The sequence below is a fragment of the Ceratotherium simum genome, chromosome 20 (genome assembly GCF_057802395.1).
Source record: "Ceratotherium simum simum isolate JZ-2026a chromosome 20, ASM5780239v1, whole genome shotgun sequence".
Taxonomy (NCBI): Eukaryota; Metazoa; Chordata; class Mammalia; order Perissodactyla; family Rhinocerotidae; genus Ceratotherium; species Ceratotherium simum.
The window spans coordinates 16,777,302-16,790,293 of record NC_141919.1 but is presented as its reverse complement, the minus strand read 5'-3'; positions in this window follow the sequence as shown (position 1 = coordinate 16,790,293).

Genomic DNA, 12,992 nt, shown 5'->3' with positions numbered 1-12,992 from the left:
AATAAAAACAGAAATCGGTGAAATACTAAACAGACTATATAGAAAATCAATAAAGTCAACAATTGGTTCTTTGAAAAGACTAATAAAATTTGTAATATCTTTATAAGACTCATCAAGGAAAAGAGAAAAAAAGTACAGATTTCCAATACCAACATTGAATGAAGGACTGTAACTATAGATTCTACAGACCTTAAAAAGATTATAAAAGGATATTGTGAAACACTTTATGCTAATAAATTCAACACTTTAGATGAAATAAACAAATTCCTTGAAAAATGCAATTTACCAAAACTAACACAATAAGAACTAGATTATCAGAATAGATCTCTATGGATTAAATAAATTGAATTTGTAATTTGAAAACTTTACACAAGCTCAGATGGCTTCACTGGTGAATTCTATCAAACATTTAGAGAAGAAATAATGCCGGTCTTAACATAGATTATTTCAGAAAGTAGAAGAGAGAAAACACAACTTATTGTATGAGGGCAGCATAATTTTTTATACAAAAGACAAGGACATTATCAGAAAAAGAAATTAAAGACCAATATACCTCATGAACATAGAGATCCAGAAATCCTTAATTAAATATTGGCAAATCAAATCCAGAAATATATTAAAAAGGGTAATGCATAATGGCAAAGTGGAATTTATCCTAGAAATGCAAGATTGCTTTAGCATTTGAAAATTAATAAATATAATTCATGACATTCACAGATTAAAGGAGAAAAATCATATAATATAGATGCAGAAAAAGCATTTGACAAAATTTGGCATCCATTTCTGATTTTAAAAATTCTCAGTAGAGATAGAAGAAAATTTAAAACTGATAAAAGTCATCTATATAGAATCATGAAGGATCTATAAAAAATTATTACAACTAATAAATTTAGCAAAGTCACAGGATAAAAATTTAATAGAAAAATTCAATTGCATTTCTATATACAAGCAATAAACAATGGGACATTGAAATTAAAATTGTAATAGAATTTAAAATTGCATAGCAAATGAAAAATACTCAGAGATTTAACAAAAACAGGAAGGATCTCTGCAAAATAAAATATTGCTGAGAGAAATTTTAAGAGGCTTGGAAATTTAAAGATATGCCATATTTGTGGACTTGGGAGATTCAGTATTGTCAGGATGTCAGTTGTCACCAAATTCAGCTATAGATTCAATGCACTCCACAGCAAAATCCCAGCATGAAATTTTTTTGTAGAAAGTGACATGCTCGTTCTAAAATTTATTAGGAAATGCAAAAGCCTAGAATAGCCAGCTCTATGTTGGAAAAGAAGGATTGATATTGGAGGGATACTTGATGTCAAGACTTATCCTAAAGCTAGGATAAATTATGATTTATCCAAAGGAGTGTGATATTGGCAAAAGAACAGGGAAATATATCAACAGAAAATATTAGAGAATGTAGTAATAAACCCATACATATATAGTCAAATGGTGTTCACTAAGGGAGCCAAAGCAACTCAATAGGGAAATGAAAAACCTTCAATAAATGGTTTCAGAAAACCTGGATATCCATATCTATATATTTGACTTCACACTGCATGCAAAAAATAATTCAAGATGTATCTTGGATATAAATGTAAAACTAAATCTATAAACCTTCTAGAAAAAAATATACAGACTATCTGTGTGACACTGATGTTTGGGTAGGCAGAGATTTCTTAGAGATGAAACAGAAAATGCCAATCATAAAGAAGAGAAATGATAAAGTTGAATTCATCAAAATTTAAAACTTCTACTCATCAAAAGAAATAAAACATTGAGGAAGTATACAAACTATACAGTGGAAGAAAAATATTATGCTCCATATATCTGACTTGAATCTAGAATATACAAAGAACGCCTAAGATTCATTAATAAAAAGAAAAACAGCCCCTCCACACACACACACACACACACAAAAATGGAAAAATGGCTTGAATAAACACTTCACAAAATAAGATATATGAATGGACACTACACATATGAAAAAGTAGTCAACATCATTTGTCACCAGGGAAATTCAAATTAATGAGTTGACACTTCAGTATCAATAGAAAGCTAAAAAGAAAAAGACAACACTAAATGTTGGTGAAGATGTCGAGCAACCAGACTCACATATTTCTGACAAGAGGGTAAAATAGTAACATTGCTTGGAAATCCTAGCATTCTTAGAAAGTTAAACACGCATCTATCTTATGAACCTCTGATTCCACTCTTAGACATGTATCTAGACAAATGAAAACAGTTTGCACAAAAAGCCTTGTACAAGAATGTTCATAGCAATTTCTGTTTTTGTAATAATAACCAAAAACTAGAAATAGCCTGGTTTCCGTCAATAGGAGAAATGACAAACAGTTAGTGACATATTCACGCAATGGAAAACTACTCAGCAATAAAAGAGAACAAACTGGTGATGTATGCAACTATGTGGAGAAGACTCACAAAACATTTGCTGAGTGAAAAAAGCCTCATATAAAACAGTACATACTTATCATTCCATCTATATGAAGAGCTAGAACAGGCAAAACTAAACTGTGATGATAAGAATTGTTAAAAACAAGACAACAGGCCCAAAGTGGAGTCATGTATGCTATACCCCATGTCACCAAACCAAGACTTAATTACAGTTGCAGCTCTCCCAGAAATGGAACCTTGAACCAGTCAGTCAGGAATCACCTGATCAGCACTGGTTAGATAATTTGCCTGAAAGACCTCTGCTATCTGCTCACAGAAAGTGACCTTGCAATAACTAACCAGCTTTTTTGTCTAGTATAACTTCCTTGTTCCCACTCCCTTCTACCTATAAAAGTCTTCCATTTTGTACAGCTCCTCAGATCTCCTTTCTATCTGCTAGACTTGATGCTGTCCAATTCATGAATTGTTGAATAAAGCTAATAAAATCTTGAAAATATACTCAGTTAAATTTTGTTTTTTAACAGTTTGGTGGCACTGATGACACCTGAAGGAGACATCTGATGGCTTCAGGGACAACACAAAACACAGGCCTTGGTACCTGCAAAGACTTGAGTTCTCTTTCTCACCATTTCCAGGGGCCATGGGTAAATTCCTTTCGGATCCGAGCTCAGCTCTCTCTGCATTGAGCTCCTGATCTAATTGGCTTTCCAGTCCAGGGTTAACAGGTCAATGTAGACAGACAGAGGCTCTAACAGAGCACCAGTCTGTAGCCCTTGGTTAGTGCACAGTCCCAGTCCAGGGCTTAGGGGGTCAGCTTGAGCTGGCAGATGGTTCCACCTGGAACTTAAGTCCTTAACCCTTGGTTCAGCCCACAATCCCCATTTGTTGGGATCTGCTGGTTCAGTCTGTAGTTCCACTTTGGGAACTGCTGGTGGTCTGCACCTAAGGCCTTGGCCAGTCTGCGGTACTATCACTTTGGTTACTGCTGGTGTTCACAGTTCCATTTCCTCAGTTACTGTTGGGTTCTGTTGACACGCACATGACATAAAGAAATAATAGATCTATTGTTAATGGGAATCTCGGAAGCCAAAGCCACAAAGTTGGTGGACATGGGTTGAGCGCTTACAAGCTATTGGAGCGCTTGCCGTCATTCCGATGTTAGGATAAGCTTGTCACAAAAGGTTAGATTTACACTAGGTCACCTGTCAACCTCAAGAAAATTTCCATGCAATGAGGTGCACTGTAAAACACCACAGAGTCTCCAATCCAGTAGCACATCCCTCCTAGGTATCAAATTGGCGCTGAGAGACCTGAGGCTTACTTAATAAATGGGGTCTTCAAGTTTCAAAGAATTGAGCATGCTACCTTCTGGGACACCTGCTTATTTTGTATCTAAAAACTGTGGTCCTAGAACCTGTCTACAAAATATCTACAGAGATGGCAAATCTTACTAAGACAACCTAGAATTACAATGGCCATTATGGGGAATATTCCATTTAGACAAGATCATTCATTTAAGAAGCACACTTGAAAGCAAGGGCTCCCAAATCAGAGTGGGAAAGCTATTTTCATTGATATGGCATGCAGAAGCCTCCGAGGAAGACTGGCCTTGAGCTAACATGAGTGCCCATCTTCCTCTACTTTATATGGGACGCTGCCACAGCATGGCTCAACAAGCAGTGCGTCGGTGTGCACCTGGGATCTGAACCGGTGAACCCCGGGCCGCCGCAGTGGAGCGCGCACTTAAGGGCAGCCGCAGTGGAGCGTGCACTTAACTGCTTAGGACACCAAGCCTGCCCCGGGGATTTTTTTTTTTTTTTTAAGTAGCTCTATTGCCAGAAGTTGGCCAAATTGAAAGCCGATATTCAGAGCCTGATAGGAACTTTTTTTAAAGCCTTCTCCTCTAAACTAGATGAAACTATGTACCCAGAGGGAAAGACAAACAGCCTTAAATCTAGAACATAGGAATCTTTTGATTTCCATCTTAGTTGAAGATCTTGTCCCTGATATAAAGAAGCTAATTGAAGATAATGTCATTGGGTGGGTGGGTCAGCCTATGATGTCAGTTAGGTTGCAACTCAATTCTTTGAGGAATTAAAAATAACTGTTCTAGTCTTATAAATTGAGTCTTTACAAGAACAGAAATGCAGCTCTGGAAGCAATTCAAAGCCCACCTGTGCTTTTTACCAATCCCCAAACCTCTCCTATTCAACCCAAAAGGCTTGTAGGTATTATAAAATTCTGGCCTTAGGAAACAAAAGTCCTTCTCAGAGCAATTTGCATTCTTTCACTATGCCTTTAAGATGTAAATGTTCTCCCTCTTCTTCTCCAAACAGTCTATCTTGGCCATCTCTTTGAAATGCAAACTTTAGGGAGGTAATTCTTATCAGAAGGAAAGAAAGGCAGAAAGGTTATTTGGAAACTAGGCAAATGAAACATTTTAAGTATCTTCTCCCCAAATATTAGTAAAAAGCTTTAGCCATCTGAGCAGGTAACCTTAACTTATTCCAACTGCCAGAAACACAATTTGGATTCAACTATTGTTTATAAACTAGTGAGTTTTGTATTATTGTACCTGACACATGGCTAAAATGTTAAAACAAATGCTATAAGGTCTCTGTGTCTGTCTGTATGTTTGTGTATGTCTATGTATTTATGTTGTAGATTTGTGATATTTTTCTACCTCCAGATGGTATTGCTAAAATTAATTTGTAAAGAGCACTATTTAGGGGCTGGCCCAGTGGCATAATGGTTAAGTTCGTGCACTCTGCTTTGGCATACCGGGGTTCCGTGAGTTCGGATCCTGGGCCCGGACCTACACACCATTCGTCAAGCCATGCTGTGGTGGAATCCCACATACAAAATAGAGGAGGATTGGCGCTGATGTTAGCTCAGGGCCAATCTTCTTCACCAAAAAAAAAAAAAAAGAGCTCTATTTAATTGGCTCAAAGAAAAATAAGCTCTTATCAGATTAAGTATTTCTAGACTCTCAGAAATATTGAAACTACCCTAAATGTTTTTCAAGTTCATGTGATCTGACAAAATCCTCAGTAAATAAAAGCTAGTTTAAGTTTGTTGGTTTAATTAAAATACATATGTCTTCAGAATTATCAGAATTAAATATAATGGAGAAATACAACTTTTATTCTACCTGGGTTTACTAGTCAATTAAGTTCATGTTATCTCTGTTATAAAATTTGTCAGCAAGAAAAATAACTTAGTATGATGGCTAATTTTGTTTAATGTCTTGTAAAATTTTCATGAGTAATTTAAATATGTTAAAAACAAGTGATTTAGGGGCCGGCCCAGTGGTGTAGTGGTTAAGTTCATGCACTCTGCTTCAGTGGCCTGGGGTTCACAGGTTCGGATCCTGGGTGTGGATCTACGCACCACTTATCAAGCCATGCTGTAGCAGGCATCCCACATATAAAGTATAGGAAGATGGGCATGGATGTTCGCCCAGGGCCAATCTTCCTTAGCAAAAAGAGGAGGATTGGCAATGGATGTTAGCTCAGGGCTAATCTTCCTCACCAAAAAAAAAGAAAACAATAAAAACCCCCAAGTGATTTAGATAGATGTAAGTGGGATACAGTTTTTAGGTGAACTTTTCAGCAATGATTATGTTTTATAGTATGTCTACTTAAATAGTTTCCAAAATCTTTTTGGTAACTTGAAACCTTAAAGTTATACCGAGATAAGGTAAATGATAGATAGTCCTTGAATGTCTAGATCACTTCCAAATAAGATAAAATACTGAAACCTTAATTACTGAACATAGGTTTATCCACTTTTGGCTTCCTTTTACAGAGGAACTAAAGATATTTGGGTCTATTAGTAAATATGTTTTGTGCCACATTAAAATTTTTACTATGAGGAAGAATATACTTCTAGAAATTGTAAAATGTATTTATAAGTTTGCCAATCCACAGAATGCTAATGTAAAAAGTAGTCCACAATTGTTTGCTTCTTATTTTTCACTAGGAATTAAGGATTCTAAGGGTTAAGAATTCTAATCAATATATGTAATTAAAACTACTTAGAAATAACAAAGGTGAAAGGAAACAACTGTGTATAAAAAGTAGGCAGGGAATGTAAAATGACTGGTTGTTCCAGAATGCAAAAAAAACAAAAAAAAACAGGACAAATTCTGAATAAATTTTAAAAAGTTGTAGAAGTTTTGTGGAAAAGCAGTCTTGGAAAGGGAATTTTATATGTGGCGAAGCTGGCTAAGATTGGAATGGATTTATTTAATTTTTTAAAAATGAGTTTTAATATCAAAAGTACACTGCTACAAAATTAGAATTGGTTTTCTCTCTGTTAAAAGAACAAAGTTTTCTTGGACTTTTGGTCTGCTTTTGATACGAAATTATGAAAACTTCTTTACCTTTAAGTAATCTGCCTGGACTACAAAGATTTTGTGTCTTAGCAAAATAATTTAGTGTGGTTCACATTGTCTTTATCAGGTCTTTGATTACTTAAGAAAACTCAGTCTTCTCAATATTAAAATAGCTGAGTTGCCTTCTGTATTTGCCTTTAATATCTATTGTCACTTTGGTTAAATAGATAATTAAGTATAATTTCATAATGATCTGTGGTCCTATTTAGTCAAATGCTCAAACCTTTTGATGTTTTGACAACTTCCCCAAATCAAACTCTAAATGGAGTCTTTTTGACCTCAAAATCACTTTGAGATTTTCTAGAGGGCTCCTGGAAAAATCTCAAAATATTTGTCTCTCATCTGGTAAAATGTTAAACTAATTAGGTTTTTTCAATATGTTAATTATATAGGGAGCATTATCAAATAAGAAGTGATACTAAACCTTCTTAGGTTATATTTGTATGGAGACATGTTATTAATAGTGTTCTAGAAATTGTGTGAAATTCCTAGAAATCTGATATGTCCTGGTATAATGTTAGTCATAATTTTAGTTATTAAAATATTATACATCACAGAAATAACCAAATTTCGCTGCCAATTCCATTATAATGAACCCTCATCAGATCTTTAACAATGAGCATTTTTAAGTCTTTTGTCATTTGCAGATAGTTTTGTTTTTCTCTTATGCTTCTGCAAAAGTGAGATTCGTGGAAAGGACCCTACAAAGTACTCTTGACCACTGACACCACTGCCAGATTACAAGGTGTTGAACCTTGGGTGCATATTCACAACTGAAGAAAGCTCCACCTGACATCTCTGTGCAAAAGCTAGAGACCTCAAAATCAAATTGACTAAGAAGAGAAGTAGCCAACATTGAGCTAGACTGCTTCCTCCCAAGACATCAGATCAAGAACATTTCTTTCCATTCCTCCTCCCCTCTCTGACCATCCTTTTCCTAATTTTATACCATGAAAGTCTTTATGATTCCTTTGTCCACCTTTTGCCTTGCTCTCAGGCCATTGCAAAGGAGGGTAATTCAACCTCCAAATGACTGTTGGATTTGCCAGGAGGCTGGTGATCCTTTAGTTCTGCCCATCACAAACTTCTTTCTGATTTCCAGTGCCTCAGTTTCTCTGGAAGAAACTCAGCCTCCTCTCTATCTTGTCAGACTCCCTAACTCGGAAGGTCCCTTTCCCTGTCCTTGGTTAACAGCTCCATGCCCAGAGAAACTTGTATCCAGGCTCTGTACAAAGAAAGATACATAAGGCAAATGTAACCAGAATAAAACTACCTGTGCAATCTACAGATCCTTAAATGTTACTGACTTCCATGGCTGTCACCTTTTCAGTCCTGAGCCATAGACTCAAACAGGAATTACTAGGAGGCATTCATGATTCAAACTTCGCTTCCGTTGGCAGATCCCTACTCCTCTGCCTAGGAGTAAGTGAAAATGAGCCTCTGATCAGGAAGTTCTCCTTAATCCTTGAAGATATTGCACAATTTGCAGCTAAGGCAATCACTACCCAACAAAAATCCCTAGAATCTCTGGCAAAACTTGTTCTTAATAATAGGATAGCCCTTGATTTTTAGCTAAGCAAGGAGGTGTTTGTGCTGTGGCCAATACAACTTGCTACACTCAGCTACACAAGATCACTGAACAAGCCAGTTGGCTTAAGAAAGTGACTTCTTCAGTGATTGGTTTGGGCCTTGGGGACCATGGCTCTGAAGTGCACTCCAGACATTGAGAATTATCCTGCTTATAATAATCATAGTAGTCTCCCTGATGCACTGTGTTCTCTCAAAAGTTTTAAAGGCATGTTTATAGCCACTAACCACTAAGCAAATGACCTCCCTAAGACTAGAACATCAGAAAACAATCAAAGAGAACGACTGACTTAAAGAATGTGAACCCAACATCATGACCTATGAATACCACGTAGAGATTCAGCAAAAAAACATCATGACCTATGAATACCGCACAGAGATTCAGCCAAAAAAAAAAACTGTGAGAACTCCAGAGCAGTAGCTTGGAGTAGCAATAATGCCTTAAATTTTGATCACATCTCTCAGGCTGGAATCTAATCAAAAGGCAGACTTGTTAAAAACAAGACAACAGGCCCAAAATGAAGTCTCTTATGGTAAGCCCCACTCACCAAACCAAGACCTGACTTAATTACAGTATCAGCTTTCCCAGAAATGGAATCATAAACCAGTCAATCAGGAATCACTGATCAGCACTAGTTAGCTAATCTGCCTGATAGACCCCTGCCATCCCCTAAAGAAGAGTGACCTTGCAATAACCAATCCACTTTTTTGTCTAGTATAACTTCTTTTCTCCTGTTGCCTTTTGCCTATAAAAGTCTTTCATTTTGTACAGCTCCTTGGAGCTCCTTTCTATCTGCCAGATTGGATGCTTCCTGATTCATGAATCATTGAATAAAGCCAATAAAATCTTTAAAATTTACTCAGTTAAATTTTGTTTTTTAACAGAATTAAAACAGTAATTGTTTCTAGGAGCTGGAGATTAACTGGGAAGGGTCATGAGGGAACTTTCTGGGATGATGGAAATATTTTGTTTCTTGATAGTGGTATGGGTTAAATTAATATGTGCATTTGTCAAAACACATGGAACTGTACACTTCAGATCAGTGCATTTCACAATGTGTAAATTGAGTGTAATTTTTAAAATTTACTTGCTTTAAATGGTGATCAGTTGGCATTCAAAAAAAGAACATGAGTTAAAACTAATTATAAAAGTGCACATTAGCCTAAAACCCTATATTTGTTGTTAGTGTTAGTGCTGTTGAATTGATTCTGACTCCTAGTGACCCTGTGTACAGCAGAGTAGAATCCTGCCTGGTCTTTTTACACCATCCTCTCATCTTCCAGGGGTATGTCAGACAATGTTCTGCTACTATTGTTAGGGTTTTCATGGCCAATTTTATCCAAAGTGGATGACCAAGTCCTTCTTCCTAGTCTGTCTTATTCTGGAAGCTCCACTGAAACCTGTCCATCATGGGTGACCCTGCCGGTATTTGGAATACTGGTGGTATAGCTTTCAGCATCACAGCAACATGCAGCCACCACAGTATGACAACTGACAGACAGGTGGTGTGGTTCCCTGACTGGGAAATGAAGCCAGGCCACGGCAATGAAAGCACCAAATCTGAACCACTAGACCACCAGGGCTTATATTTGCTGGAAGAATAGGCTTCTTAGCTTAGTTTTTTTTTCGCATTTGGACATCTAATTCCATTGAAAGTCTTTTGAATTGACTTTTTGGAATATATAATACATTAAAAGTAATTTTCAGAATCAGATTCAAAATGATCAGAATAAATGATTCTAAATGGTGAAGCTAAAATGCAGATACTCCAGCCATAGAAATCTATACAATCATTACATTTGAGTTATAAATTTGGTTTCAAAATTCTTGGTCACCCAAGTGAAAAGAGAAACACAATAAATTATATAACCTTCAATATTGGTCTAGCTTTTAAAAAGTCCAGTTCCACATGGGGAGCATTTAATCTTGTTAGATGAAGAAAAAACAAAAGGACGAAAGAAAAAAGACCGCTGTGTCTTGTAAGAAACTTAGCAGTAAGCTAGAGTAGAGTTGCTCTAAAATTGTAAGACAGGTGAACACACTAATTTCCCAGTAGGGAAAGATACAAAGCAAATACAATCTGACTAGAAAAAAAAAAAGTGGGGGAGAAGAAAAGAGTTCTAGAACTGCACAGGGAATGCCCAGCAACTCAACCTTTTCCAGATCCTGTTTGCCCAAGAATGCAGCAAATGCATGTGTCTTCTGTACCAACCGAGGACACTTAAGGGAAAAATATGTTAAAAATCTTCTTGGTTCAAATTCTATATTTATAGGGACAATCCTTTTTCCTGAGTCATATGGAATATATATATATTTAAAAATTCAAACAATGCAGAAGGGAAGAGGGGGTAGAAGAGGTATTGAGTCAGAGATCTGGGCCTTATAGTTTGTAAAGGAAATCACCAAATGTTTTACATATGTACCTCTAGTAAATACCCAGTGAACTCTATTAGTCGTTTGCAAATTTTAGTATCCCTTAGGTGCCTCTAGCGAGTTTGTTCACATACAGATTTCCAACTCTGATAACAAAGATTCAGCTTCAGTAAAGGCCCAGAAATCTACAAGCCTAGTGAGCACCCCAGATGACTCTGATGTAAGTGGTCTGGAGTGGGAAAGACCAGACTTAGAACAAGACCACACTGAAAACAAGAATAACTTGGTCACAAATCCCAGTGCTACAGAGGCAGGCCGGCCATGCCAGTGAGAGAAGCAGGCAGATCTGAGGAGACAATTGAGAGTTGGGGATGTGCAACAGAGGAACTGTGACCCAAAGAACATGTGCCTCATCTAAAGACACTAGACACCTATAGCAGAATGCAGGGAATATGGGCCCATTGTTACTAGAGCTTCTGATTTTTGAAGACACTTACATCTGGACCTTTATGTAAAATATCCTGTTTTTTATTCTTTGTTTTTTCTTTTTAATGTAGGCAACTAATATATTTAAAACAAGGCAAAATCAAACATGTGGTCATGTAGCCAAAGCAAAACTTCTAACCAAATAGATAGGTATGGGCCATCAGTTTGCAAACTCTGATCTTGATATTGGTTGTGTTCCATAGTCTGTCTTTCAGATATTAATCAGCCTAACTAAATATTCAGAAATTGCTAAATCACAGTCAACAAGATTTTCTTTTTTGGTGATAGGAGATTTACCTCTGTATTGTAGTCAATGAAGAAGATCCATAGCCATTTTATGCCTGATAATTTAGTTGTATGTCTGGCATTTTCTATACAAATTATGATGCTCACTAACTTCCAACCAGAATGATCACCAACTTCTGCATAGGGATGGGTAACATGGATGCCAAAAGGCAGGGCCAATTTTTTCAAAAGAGAAAGAAAATCTGCTTAAATATGTAAACAAGGACTTGGTGGGGACCCAAGACTTCTATTGTGCAAGGTTTGAAAGAGAGGATTTGACTGAGACAAACTTCGGGCAGTAAAGGTATTTGTATTCAGCCCTTGAAGTTCTTGCGGGAAGGTCAGCGTGAATCCGTGGAATGCCTGAATTTGTGGAAGCTGTCTCCTGCTGAGACTATTTGCATAATAAGTGGCAAAAATGTAATCTTGCTACCCTCTTCAATTTTAACAATAATATTTTGATGAAAACTTTTGAAAAGCATTAATTGCTTAGGCTTAGTCCACAAATGATAGAAAGAATGTGACAAAAATTATATTGCTCCTAATTTCTCAATAAAATAAAACAAGATATGTAATTATCACAATGAATCGCTTATATATAAAACCCACTTTCCATAAACGGGTTATAAATTCTATCAACAGTAGCTAAAACCTAAATTAAAGACCAACATGGATAATGTCACTATCAAAAGTTGATCTTAAAAAATTAAAAAGAAAAAGAAAATCAAAAAGAAGGAAAATTTAAAAATCCATAACTTATTTTTATTATTATATTTTTCTTACTATGAATTAGGCACTCTTCTGAGAGATTTGCAAATATTAATTCATTCAAATTGTCCTCCAAGCAGATCATAGGATTTGAAGAAATATAGACAAGTAATTGAACAATTTGGATTATTTTCTCCTTGTATCAAGTACCAATAATCCATAATTACGTTAATTTGTTTTTCTATCCAGTATCCATTATTACTGTTTCACTTGATGTGATGACAGGAGTAGAAATTATACTCTTGGCTGGTGGTATCATTTAATCTGAAAGCCCAAGAATATAGAACGTTTATGTAGTGGTTAGTATAAATTTGAGAACTTCAGATGAAAGTCATTATGTGAAGATTTTAGACATTCAGAGATTAAGTAATGTAAAGGAAGTTTCAAGTTGGAGATGCAGTCTGTAAGACAGGTTTTATCAGGTTAAAAACATAGTTTTATTCTTCTCTAGGGTCAAACAATTTCAACAAGGACATTATTTATCCTCTCAACAGAGATAACCCCGTATGTTTTTTATGTGAATGTCCACTCTCATTATCTTATGAGGATGCATACGTATGTGCATATTAAGAATTTTACCTATTTACAAAGGGCTTCCAAACTAAAGTGTTGCTTCCATTCTTCTTTGGAAAACAATTATGTAAACCTGAACAATCCAATACATCTTGTCCATGGTAG